Raw genomic sequence first — 12,994 nt, 5'->3', positions numbered from 1 at the left:
ATCTGGTGTCCCATTCTCTTCTGTCATTCATATCTGGTGTCCCATTCTAAGTCAGATCTGGTGTCCCATTCTCTTCTGTCATTCATATCTGGTGTCCCATTCCAAGCCAGATCTGGTGTCTCATTCTCTTCTGTTATTCATATCTGGTGTCCCATTCTCTTCTGTCATTCATATCTGGCGTTCCATTCTACGTCAGATCTGGTGTCCCATTCTAAGCCAGATCTGGTGTCCCATTCTAAGTCAGATCTGGTGTCCCAGGGTAAACCAGATCTGGTGTCCCATTCTCTTCTGTCATTCATATCTGTTGTCCCATTCTAAGCCGGATCTGGTGTCCCTTTCTAAGTCAGATCTGGTGTCCTATTCTCTTCTGTCATTCATATCTGGTGTCCCATTCTCTTCTGTCATTTATATCTGGTGTCCCATTCTCTCCTGTCATTCAGATCTGGTGTCCCATTATCTTCTGTCATTCAGATCTGGTGTCCCATTCTCTTCTGTCATTTATATCTGGTGTCCCATTCTAAGTTTGATCTGGTGTCCCATCCTCTTCTGTCATTCATATCTGGTGTCCCATTCTAAGTCAGATCTGGTGTCCCATTCTCTTCTGTCATTCATATCTGGTGTCCCATTCTAAGCCAGATCTGGTGTCTCATTCTCTTCAGTAATTCATATCTGGTGTCCAATTCTCTTCTGTCATTCATATCTGGCGTTCCATTCTAAGTCAGATCTGGTGTCCCATTCTAAGCCAGATCTGGTGTCCCATTCTAAGTCAGATCTGGTGTCCCAGGGTAAACCAGATCTGGTGTCCCATTATCTTCTGTCATTCATATCTGGTGTCCCATTCTCTTCTGTCATTCATATCTGTTGTCCCATTCTAAGCCGGATCTGGTGTCCCTTTCTAAGTCAGATCTGGTGTCCCATTCTCTTCTGTCATTCATATCTGGTGTCCCATTCTAAGTCAGATCTGGTGTCCCAGTGTAAACCAGATTTGGTGTCCCAGTCGCTTCAGTCATTCAGATCTGGTGTCCCATTCTTAGTCAGATCTGGTGTCCCATTCTCTTCTGTCATTCATATCTGGTGTCCCATTCTCTTCTGTCATTCATATCTGTTGTCCCATTCTAAGCCGGATCTGGTGTCCCTTTCTAAGTCAGATCTGGTGTCCCATTCTCTTCTGTCATTCATATCTGGTGTCCCATTCTAAGTCAGATCTGGTGTCCCAGTGTAAACCAGATTTGGTGTCCCAGTCGCTTCAGTCATTCATATCTGGTGTCCCATTCTAAGTCAGATCTGGTGTCCCTGTGTAAACCAGATCTGGTGTTCCATTCTAAGTCATATCTGGTGTCCCATTCTCTTCTGTCATTTATATCTGGTGTCCCATTCTAAGCCGGATCTGGTGTCCCAGTTTCTTCTGTCATTCAGATCAGGTGTCCCAGTCTAAGCCAGATCTGGTGTCCCAGTGAAAACCAGATCTGGTGTCCCAGTCACTTCTGTCATTGTATTATTGTTAGTTCATCTTGATCATTTATTCCTATCTGCTCCATACTGGTTGGAAATAGCTAACAGTCTAAATAGTAACAGTTTAAATAGTAACAGTCTAAATAGTAACAGTCTAAATAGTTCTGTCATTTATATCTGGTGTCCCATTCTCTTCTGTCATTCATATCTGGTGTCCCATTCTCTTCTGTCATTTATATCTGGTGTCCCATTCTCTTCTGTCATTTATATCTGGTGTCCCATTCTCTTCTGTCATTTATATCTGGTGTCTCATTATCTTCTGTCATTCATATCTGGTGTCCCATTCTCTTCTGTCATTTATATCTGGTGTCCCATTCTCTTCTGTCATTCATATCTGGTATCCCATTCTCTTCTGTCATTCATATCTGGTGTCCTATTCTCTTCTGTCATTCCGATCTGGTGTCCCATTCTCTTCTGTCATTCATATCTGGTGTCCCATTCCAAGCCAGATCTGGTGTCTCATTCTCTTCTGTTATTCATATCTGGTGTCCCATTCTCTTCTGTCATTCATATCTGGCGTTCCATTCTACGTCAGATCTGGTGTCCCATTCTAAGCCAGATCTGGTGTCCCATTCTAAGTCAGATCTGGTGTCCCAGGGTAAACCAGATCTGGTGTCCCATTCTCTTCTGTCATTCATATCTGTTGTCCCATTCTAAGCCGGATCTGGTGTCCCTTTCTAAGTCAGATCTGGTGTCCTATTCTCTTCTGTCATTCATATCTGGTGTCCCATTCTCTTCTGTCATTTATATCTGGTGTCCCATTCTCTCCTGTCATTCAGATCTGGTGTCCCATTATCTTCTGTCATTCAGATCTGGTGTCCCATTCTCTTCTGTCATTTATATCTGGTGTCCCATTCTAAGTTTGATCTGGTGTCCCATCCTCTTCTGTCATTCATATCTGGTGTCCCATTCTAAGTCAGATCTGGTGTCCCATTCTCTTCTGTCATTCATATCTGGTGTCCCATTCTAAGCCAGATCAGGTGTCTCATTCTCTTCAGTTATTCATATCTGGTGTCCAATTCTCTTCTGTCATTCATATCTGGCGTTCCATTCTAAGTCAGATCTGGTGTCCCATTCTAAGCCAGATCTGGTGTCCCATTCTAAGTCAGATCTGGTGTCCCAGGGTAAACCAGATCTGGTGTCCCATTATCTTCTGTCATTCATATCTGGTGTCCCATTCTCTTCTGTCATTCATATCTGTTGTCCCATTCTAAGCCGGATCTGGTGTCCCTTTCTAAGTCAGATCTGGTGTCCCATTCTCTTCTGTCATTCATATCTGGTGTCCCATTCTAAGTCAGATCTGGTGTCCCAGTGTAAACCAGATTTGGTGTCCCAGTCGCTTCAGTCATTCAGATCTGGTGTCCCATTCTTAGTCAGATCTGGTGTCCCATTCTCTTCTGTCATTCATATCTGGTGTCCCATTCTCTTCTGTCATTCATATCTGTTGTCCCATTCTAAGCCGGATCTGGTGTCCCTTTCTAAGTCAGATCTGGTGTCCCATTCTCTTCTGTCATTCATATCTGGTGTCCCATTCTAAGTCAGATCTGGTGTCCCAGTGTAAACCAGATTTGGTGTCCCAGTCGCTTCAGTCATTCATATCTGGTGTCCCATTCTAAGTCAGATCTGGTGTCCCTGTGTAAACCAGATCTGGTGTTCCATTCTAAGTCATATCTGGTGTCCCATTCTCTTCTGTCATTTATATCTGGTGTCCCATTCTAAGCCGGATCTGGTGTCCCAGTTTCTTCTGTCATTCAGATCAGGTGTCCCAGTCTAAGCCAGATCTGGTGTCCCAGTGAAAACCAGATCTGGTGTCCCAGTCACTTCTGTCATTGTATTATTGTTAGTTCATCTTGATCATTTATTCCTATCTGCTCCATACTGGTTGGAAATAGCTAACAGTCTAAATAGTAACAGTTTAAATAGTAACAGTCTAAATAGTAACAGTCTAAATAGTTCTGTCATTTATATCTGGTGTCCCATTCTCTTCTGTCATTCATATCTGGTGTCCCATTCTCTTCTGTCATTTATATCTGGTGTCCCATTCTCTTCTGTCATTTATATCTGGTGTCCCATTCTCTTCTGTCATTTATATCTGGTGTCCCATTATCTTCTGTCATTCATATCTGGTGTCCCATTCTCTTCTGTCATTTATATCTGGTGTCCCATTCTCTTCTGTCATTCATATCTGGTATCCCATTCTCTTCTGTCATTCATATCTGGTGTCCTATTCTCTTCTGTCATTCCGATCTGGTGTCCCATTCTCTTCTGTCATTCCGATCTGGTGTCCCATTCTCTTCTGTCATTCAGATCTGGTGTCCCATTCTCTTCTGTCATTCAGATCTGGTGTCCCATTCTCTTCTGTCATTCCGATCTGGTGTCCCATTCTCTTCTGTCATTCCGATCTGGTGTCCCATTCTCTTCTGTCATTCATATCTGGTGTCCCATTCTCTTCTGTCATTCATATCTGGTGTCCCATTCTCTTCTGTCATTCATATCTGGTGTCCCATTCTCTTCTGTCATTCATATCTGGTATCCCATTCTCTTCTGTCATTCATATCTGGTGTCCCATTCTCTTCTGTCATTCTGATCTGGTGTCCCATTCGCTTCTGTCATTCCGATCTGGTGTCCCATTCTAAGTCAGATCTGGTGTCCCAGTGTAAACCAGATTTGGTGTCCCAGTCGCTTCAGTCATTCATATCTGGTGTCCCATTCTAAGTCAGATCTGGTGTCCCAGTGTAAACCAGATCTGGTGTTCCATTCTAAGTCATATCTGGTGTCCCATTCTCTTCTGTCATTCATATCTGGTGTCCCATTCTAAGCCGGATCTGGTGTCCCAGTTTCTTCTGTCATTCAGATCTGGTGTCCCAGTCTAAGCCAGATCTGGTGTCCCAGTGAAAACCAGATCTGGTGTCCCAGTCACTTCTGTCATTGTATTATTGTTAGTTCATCTTGATAATTTATTCCTATCTGCTCCATACTGGTTGGAAATAGCTAACAGTCTAAATAGTAACAGTCTAAATAGTAACAGTCTAAATAGTAACAGTCTAAATAGTAACAGTCTAAATAGCTAACAGTTTAAATAGTAACAGTCTAAATAGTAACAGTCTAAATAGTAACAGTCTAAATAGTAACAGTCTAAATAGTAACAGTCTAAATAGCTAATAGTTTAAATAGTAACAGTCTAAATAGTAACAGTCTAAATAGTAACAGTCTAAATAGTAACAGTCTGAATAGTAACAATCTAAATAGTAACAGTCTAAATAGTAACAGTCTAAATAGTAACAGTCTAAATAGTAATAGTATAAATAGTAACAGTCCAAGGCTTTGTCACTAAATGCCACCCTAGTGCCTACATAAACCCTCTGGTCTATACTAGTGATCTACTGTCAACCCTCTGGTCTATACTAGTGATCTACTGTCTACCTTCTGGTCTATACTAGTGATCTACTGTCTACCCTCTGGTCTATACTAGTGATCTACTGTCTACCCTCTGGTCTATACTAGTGATCTACTGTCTACCCTCTGGTTAATACTACATAGTGATCTACTGTCTACCCTCTGGTTAATACTACATAGTATTATGTAGGGAATAGGGTGTATTATGTAGGGAATAGGGTGTAATATGTAGGGAATAGGGTGTATTATGTAGGGAATTGGGTGTGTTATGTAGGGAATAGGGTGTGTTGTTTAGGGAAGAGTGTGTATTATGTAGGGAATAGGGTGTATTATGTAGGGAATTGGGTGTGTTATGTAGGGAATAGGGTGTGTTATGTAGGGAATAGGGTGTGTTATGTAGGGAATAGGGTGTGGTGTTTAGGGAAGAGTGTGTATTATGTAGGGAATAGGGTGTATTATGTATGGAATAGGGTGTATTATGTAGGGAATAGGGTCTATTATGTATGGAAAGTTGTGCACTATGTAGGGAATAGGGTGTATTATGTAGGGAATAGGGTCTATTATGTATGGAAAGTTGTGCACTATGTAGGGAATAGGGTGTATTATGTAGGGAATAGGGTGTATTATGTATGGAAAGTCGTGCACTATGTAGGGAATAGGGTGTATTATGTAGGGAATATGGTGTATTAAGTAGGGAAGAGGGTGTATTATGTAGGGAAGAGGGTGTATTATGTAGGGAATAGGGTGTATTATGTAGGGAAGAGGGTGTATTATGTAGGGAATAGCGTGTATTATGTAGGGAAGAGGGTGTATTATGTAGGGAAGAGGGTGTATTATGTAGGGAAAGTCGTGCACTAACAGCCTGGTCTCATCCTAAGACTTTGCCCAGGGCTGCTGTCCCTGGTGCTGAACAGCCTGGTCCTGTGTAGCTCAGTTGTTAGAGCATGGCTGAACACGCCAAGGTTGTGGGTTCGATTCCCACGCGCGACCAGTATGGAAAAAAAGTATTAAAATGTATGCACTCACTTCTGTAAGTCGCTCTGGATAAGAACATCCGTGGAATGATGTAAAAAATGTTTTTTTTTTTAATTATGAAATGGAAACCAGATCCTTGTCTATTCCGATGTAGTCTCTCCTCTGGTGGTAAGCAGATAGAAACCAGAGTGTGTCCATGGTAGTGTCCATGGTAGTGAACAGGACTTCCTGTTAATCTACTACTGGTTGTAAATAGGCGACTTACTTAATCACTACATGGAGGGCTAGTGTTGTGAATGGTGGGCTAGCGTTAGCGTCTCTAAGGGTTTGGGCTTTGGGTGGGCTAGCGTTAGCGTCTTTAAGGGTGTGGGCTTTGGGTGGGCTAGCGTTAGCATCTCTAAGGGTTTGGGCTTTGGGTGGGCTAGCGTTAGCATCTCTAATGGTTTGTGAATGGTGGGCTAGCGTTAGCGTCTCTAAGGGTTTGTGAATGGTGGGCTAGCGTTAGCGTCTCTAAGGGTTTGTGAATGGTGGGTTAGCGTTAGCGTCTCTAATGGTTTGTGAATGGGGGGCTAGTACAGCTTACATAATACTGTGAAGCTCTGCCATAACAAAAGTGGTGACACTCTGAAAACACTGTTTCCATGGAGACAAAAATTGCCCACATAATTTTTTGTTGGAGGCCTTGTGTAATATCTCTCTCTTCCATCTCTCTTCCTCTCTCTCTCTCTCTCTCTCTCTCTCTCTCTCTCTCTCTCTCTTTCTCCTTCTGTATTCTTTCTCTTCCTCTTCCTCTCTCCTCTCTCGCTCTCTGTTACTCTTGATCGCTCTCTTCTATACCTCTCCTCCTCTCTCTCTTTTTTTGAACACCTCCCTGACTCCCTTCCTCCCTCCCTTCTTCTCTCCCTCCCTCTCTCTGTTTGTTGGTCTGCCTTCCTGCTGTTATCGTAGTGGGAGTTGATTTAAATTGAAGTATTTTCAATTTTTTTCTGACAGAATAGCAAAGTACCTGGCTTTGTTTAAGGATCATTACTCCTTTATTCTCTCTCTCTCTCTCTCTCTCTCTCCCTCTCTCTCTCTCACACACTCTCTCTCTCTCTCTCCCTCACTCACACACACTCTCTCTCTCTGTCTCTCTCTGTCTCTCGCTCTCTCTCACACACACACTCTCTCTCTCCCTCTCTCACACACATTCTTTCTCTCTCTCTCTCTCGCTCTCTCTCTCTCTCTCTCTCTCTCTCTCCCTCACTCACTCACTCACTCACACTCTGTCTCTCTCTGTCTCTCTCTCTCCCTCTCTCACACACACTCTCTCTCTCTCTTGCTCTCTCTCTCTGACATGAATCAGTTATATCCAGGGATTCTTCAGAATCAGACTATCATCTTTGGGGTTTAGCTGTCTTTCCCAGAATGTTCAAATTAAATGATGTTGTTAATGTTGTATGAGTTGTGCCTTCTTTAGCGTGTGTGTGGTGTGTGTGTGTGTGTGTGTGTGTGTGTGTGTGTGTGTGTGTGTGTGTGTGTGTGTGTGTGTGTGTGTGTGTGTGTGTGTGTGTGTGTGTTTGGAAAGACCACTTTGGTCTTTCCTCAATAGACGAGGCATCCATCAAACATTCAACCCTTCGTTACGTAAATCATCCCTCCATCCTGACACTCCATTATGTCAGCCCGCTTTTCAGTTGTGTGTGTGTGTGTGTGTGTGTGTGTGTGTATAGGTAAACAGATCTAGAGTTGTGTGTGTCATGGGTCCGCAGATCCTCAAAAGGTTCTACAGCTGCACCATCGAGAGCATCCTGACCGGTTGCATCACCGCCTGGTATGGAAACTGCTCGGCATCTGACCGTAAGGCGCAACACAGGGTAGTGCGATCGGCCTCTGTCTCTCCCTTTTTCTCTCCTCTACTCTCTTTCAATTCAATTTCAATTTAAGGGGCTTCATTGGCATGTGAAACATATGTTTACATTGCCAAATCAAGTGAAATAAATAATAAACACAAGTGACATAAACGATAAAAAATTAACAGTAAACATTACACTCACAAAAGTTCCAAAAGAATAAAGACATTCCCCCCCCTCTCTCTCTCTCATTCTCTCTATCTCCCTCCCTCCTCTCTCTCTCTCTCTATCTCCCCCCCTCTCTCCCTCTCTCTCTCTCACTCTCTCTATCTCCCTCCCCACCCTCTCTCTCTCTCTCTCTCTCTTCTATCTGAGTATAGACTTTCCAGGGATAGTGTGCAGCTCTCCCTCTCCCTCTCTCGCTCTCACTCTCTCATTCTCTCTATCTCCCTCCCTCCCTCTATCTCCCTCCCCCCTCTCTCCCTCTCTCTCTCACTCTCTATCTCCCTCCCCACCCTGTCTCTCTCTCTCTCTCTCTCTCTCTCTCCTCTTCTATCTGAGTATAGACTTTCCAGGGATAGTGTGCAGCTCTCTCTCTCTCCCTCCCCCTCTCTCACTCTCTCTCTCATTCTCTCTCTCTCTCTCTCTCTCTCTATCTCCCTCCCCCTCTCTCTCCCTCTCTCTCTCCCTCTCTCTCTCTCTCCCCCACCCTCTCTCTCTCTCCCTCTTTCTCTCTCTCGCTCTCTCCCACTCTATCTCCCTCCCTCCCCTCTCTCTCCCTCCCCAACCCTCTCTCTCTTTCTGTCTCTCTCTTCTATCTGAGTAAAGACTTTACAGGGATAGTGTGCAGCTCTCTCTCTCCTGTAAAGCGCATTAAACCTCCGGGGCCTAATACCCTTATTAAAGACTTCAGTTACAGGATGGCTCCCAAATGGGCACCGATAGAGCTCTAGTCAAATGTAGCACACTATATAGGGAATAGGGCTCTAGTCTATAGTAGTGCACTATATTGGGAATAGGGCTCTGGTCTAAAGTAGTGCACTATATAGGGAATAGGGCTCTAGTCTATAGTAGTGCACTATATAGAGACGCTGCTGGTCCCTCATCACTGACACCTAGTATGTAGTCTATAACTGTGGTAACTGTTGCTATGACTCTAGGGAACCTAGTAGGTAGTCTATTACTGTGGTAACTGTTGCTATGACTCTAGGGAACCTAGTAGGTTGTCTATTACTGTGGTAACTGTTGCTATGACTCTAGGGAACCTAGTAGGTAGTCTATTACTGTGGTAACTGTTGCTATGACTCTAGGGAACCTAGTAGGTAGTCTATTACTGTGGTAACTGTTGCTATGACTCTAGGGAACCTAGTAGGTAGTCTATTACTGTGGTAACTGTTGCTATGACTATTCCATTCTATTCTACTCTGTTCTATTCTGTTCTACTCTGCTCTGGTCTCTTCTATTATATTCTGCTCTGTTCTGTTTTGTTCTATTCTATTCTGCTCTGTTCTGTTCTACTCTGTTCTGTTCTACTCTGATCTGTTCTATTCTGATCTGTTCTATTCTATTCTGCTCTGTTCTATTCTGCTCTGTTCTGTTCTACTCTGCTCTGATCTGTTCTATTCTATTCTGCTCTGTTCTGTTCTGTTCTATTATATTCTGTTCTATTCTGTTCTGTTCTATTCTTGTCACGTCCTGACCAGTAAAAGGGGTTATTTGTTATTGTAGTTGGTCAGGGCGTGGCAGGGGGTGTTTGTTTTGTGGGTTTCGTGGTTTTGATGTATGTTCTATATTTTCTATTTCTATGTTTATTCTAGGTTTCTCTTTCTATGTTGTGTTTTTTCAATGACCTCCAATTAGAGGCAGCTGGTGGTTGCTGTCTCTAATTGGAGACCATATTTAGTGTGTTTGTTTTCACTTGTGTTTGTGGGTGGTTGTTTCCAGTTTAGTCTGTGCACCTTACTGGACTGTTATCGTCGTTATTTTGTTTAAGTGTGTTTACCTTCAATAAATACGAAGATGAGCAATATACCCGCTGCATATTGGTCCGATGATTTCTCCTCTTCAGACGACGAAGATTATGACAATTGTATTCTGCTCTGTTCTATTCTATTCTGTTCTGTTCTATTCTGCTCTGTTCTATTCTGTTCTGCTCTGTTCTGTTCTGTTCTATTGTATTCTGTTCTATTTTATCTTATTTTATTGTGTTCTATTCTCTTCTGTTCTGTTCTATTCTGTTCGCTTCTGTTCTATTCTGCTCTGTTCTGTTCTATTCTGCTCTGTTCTATTCTGCTCTGTTCTGTTCTATTCTGCTCTGTTCTATTCTGCTCTGTTCTGTTCTATTCTGCTCTCTTCTGTTCTGCTCTGTTCTGTTCTGTTCTATTCTGCTCTTTTCTGTTCTATTCTGCTCTGTTCTATTCTGTTCTGCTCTGTTCTGTTCTGTTCTATTGTATTCTGTTCTATTTTATCTTATTTTATTGTGTTCTATTCTCTTCTGTTCTGTTCTATTCTGTTCTGTTCTGTTCTATTCTGTTCTGTTCTATTCTGCTCTGTTCTGTTCTATTCTGCTCTGTTCTATTCTGCTCTGTTCTGTTCTATTCTGCTCTGTTCTATTCTGCTCTGTTCTGTTCTATTCTGCTCTCTTCTGTTCTGCTCTGTTCTGTTCTGTTCTGTTCTATTCTGCTCTTTTCTGTTCTATTCTGCTCTGTTCTATTCTGTTTTGTTCTGTTCTATTCTTGTCACGTCCTGACCATAGTAAGTTGTTATTTTCTATGGTAGAGTAGGTCAGGGCGTGACAGGGGGGTTTTCTAGTTTCGTTTTTCTAGGTTGTTATGTTCTAGTTTGTATTTCTATGTTGGGTTGTTCTAGTTTTTGTATTTCTATGTTGGGCTTTGTTTGAGATGATCTCCAATTAGAGGCAGCTGGTCATCGTTGTCTCTAATTGGAGGTCATATTTAAGTTGGTGTTTGTCCCACCTGGGTTTGTGGGAGATTAATTTTGAGTAGTGTATGTTTCACCTCTGCGTCACGGTTTGTTGTTTTTTGTCATTCAGTTTATTTATGTATTGCATAGTTTCACAGTATAAATAAAATGTGGAACGACACACGCTGCACTTTGGTCCGCTCACTCCTACGACAACCGTGACAATTCTGCTCTGTTCTGTTCTATTCTACTCTTCTCTGTTCTGTTCGGTTCTGTTCTACTCTGTTCTTCTCTGTTTTGTTCTGTTCTATTCTACTCTGTTCTGTTCTGTTCTATTTTGCTCTGTTCTACTCTGCTCTGTTCTGTTCTATTCTGCTCTGTTCTATTCTGTTCTGTTCTATTCTATTCTATTCTGTTATATTCTGCTCTGTTCTATTCTGTTCTATTCTGCTCTGTTCTGTTCTATTCTGTTCTGTTCCATTCTGTTCTCCTCTGTTCTGTTCTATTCTATTCTGCTCGGTTCTGTTCTATTCTGTTCTTCTCTGTTCTATTCTATTCTGCTCGTTCTACTCTGCTCTATTCTACTCTGCTCTGTTCTTTTCTGCTCTGTTCTTTTCTGCTCTGTTCTGTTCTATTCTGCTCTATTCTATTCTGCTCTGTTCTGCTCTGTTCTACTCTACTCTGCTCTGTTCTTTTCTACTCTACTGTCATATTCGTATATGTAGGTGGCAGGGAAGTCAGGCGCAGGAGAAACCAAATTGGTTAATCTGGAGTATTTAATTCAAAAACAAACTCCAAAACCAACGTACAAAATAACATGGGTAACATATACCCGTCACACACCGATACAAAACACACGTAACATAACATCACAAAAACAATCACCGACAAGGGCATGAGGGAAAACAGAGGGTTAAATACACAACATGTAACTAATGGCATTGGAAACAGGTGTGTAGGAAAACAAGACAAGACCAATGGAAAATGAAAAACTGATCAATGATGGCTAGAAGACAGGTGACGTCGACCGCCGAACACCACCCGAGCAAGGAGGGGCATCGACTTCGGCAGAAGTCGTGACAGTACCCCCCCCCCCCCCTGACACCGGCCTCGGGGGCGACCCGGAGGACGAGGTGCAGGGCGATCCGGATGGAGACGATGGAACACTCTAAACAGGGAAGGATCTAACACATCCTCCACCAGAACCCAGCATCTCTCCTCCGGACCGTACCCCTCCCAGTCCACAAGGTACTGAAGACCCCTCGCCCGACGTCTCAAATCCAGGATGGATCGAACGGAGTACGCCGGGGCCCCCTCAATGTCCAGAGGGGGCGGAGGAACCTCCCGCACCTCAGCCTCCTGGAGTGGGCCAGCCACCACCGGCCTGAGGAGAGACACATGGAACGAGGGGTTAATGCGGTAATAGGAGGGGAGCTTTAACCTATAACATACCTCGTTAACTCTCCTGAGGACTTTAAACGGCCCCACAAACTGCGGACCCAGCTTCCGGCAGGGCAGGCGGAGGGGCAGGTTTCTGGTCGAGAGCCAGACCCTGTCCCCCGGTGCGAACACCGGGGCCTCACTGCGGCAACGGTCTGCGCCAATTTTCTGGCACCGCACGGCGCGCTGAAGGCGGACATGAGCGGTGTCCCAGGTTTCCTCCGTGCGCCGGAACCAGTCGTCCACCGCAGGAGCCTCGGTCTGACTCTGATGCCAAGGGGCCAGAACCGGCTGATACCCCAACACACACTGAAAGGGAGATGGATTAGTGGAGGAGTGACGGAGCGAGTTCTGAGCCATCTCTGCCCAGGGCACAAACTCCGCCCACTTCCCCGGCCGATCCTGGCAATAAGACCTCAGAAACCTACCCACATCCTGGTTAACTCTCTCCACCTGCCCGTTACTCTCAGGGTGAAAACCCGAGGTAAGGCTGACGGAGACCCCCAGACGTTCCATGAATGCCTTCCAGACCCTAGAAGTGAACTGGGGACCCCGATCAGACACTATATCCTCAGGCACCCTGTAGTGCCGAAAGACGTGTGTAAACAGAGCCTCTGCCGTTTGTAGGGCCGTAGGGGGACCGGGCAAAGGGAGGAGACGACAGGACTTAGAAAAACGATCCACAACGACCAGGATTGTGGTGCTACCTTGTGAAGGTGGAAGATCGGTTATGAAATCCACCGACAAGTGCAACCACGGCCGTTGTGGAACGGGTAAGGGTTGTAACTTACCTCTGGGTAGGTGTCTAGGAGCCTTGCACTGGGCGCACACTGAGCAGGATGAAACATAAACCCTCACGTCCTTAGCTAAAGTGGGCCACCAGTACCTCCCACTAAGACAGTGCATCGTCCGCCCAA

The sequence above is a fragment of the Salmo salar genome, chromosome 02 (genome assembly GCF_965601325.2).
Source record: "Salmo salar chromosome 02, fSalSal1, whole genome shotgun sequence".
NCBI classification, from domain to species: Eukaryota; Metazoa; Chordata; class Actinopteri; order Salmoniformes; family Salmonidae; genus Salmo; species Salmo salar.
The sequence above is the reverse complement of the archived record's forward strand: the minus strand, read 5'-3'. Positions refer to the sequence as shown.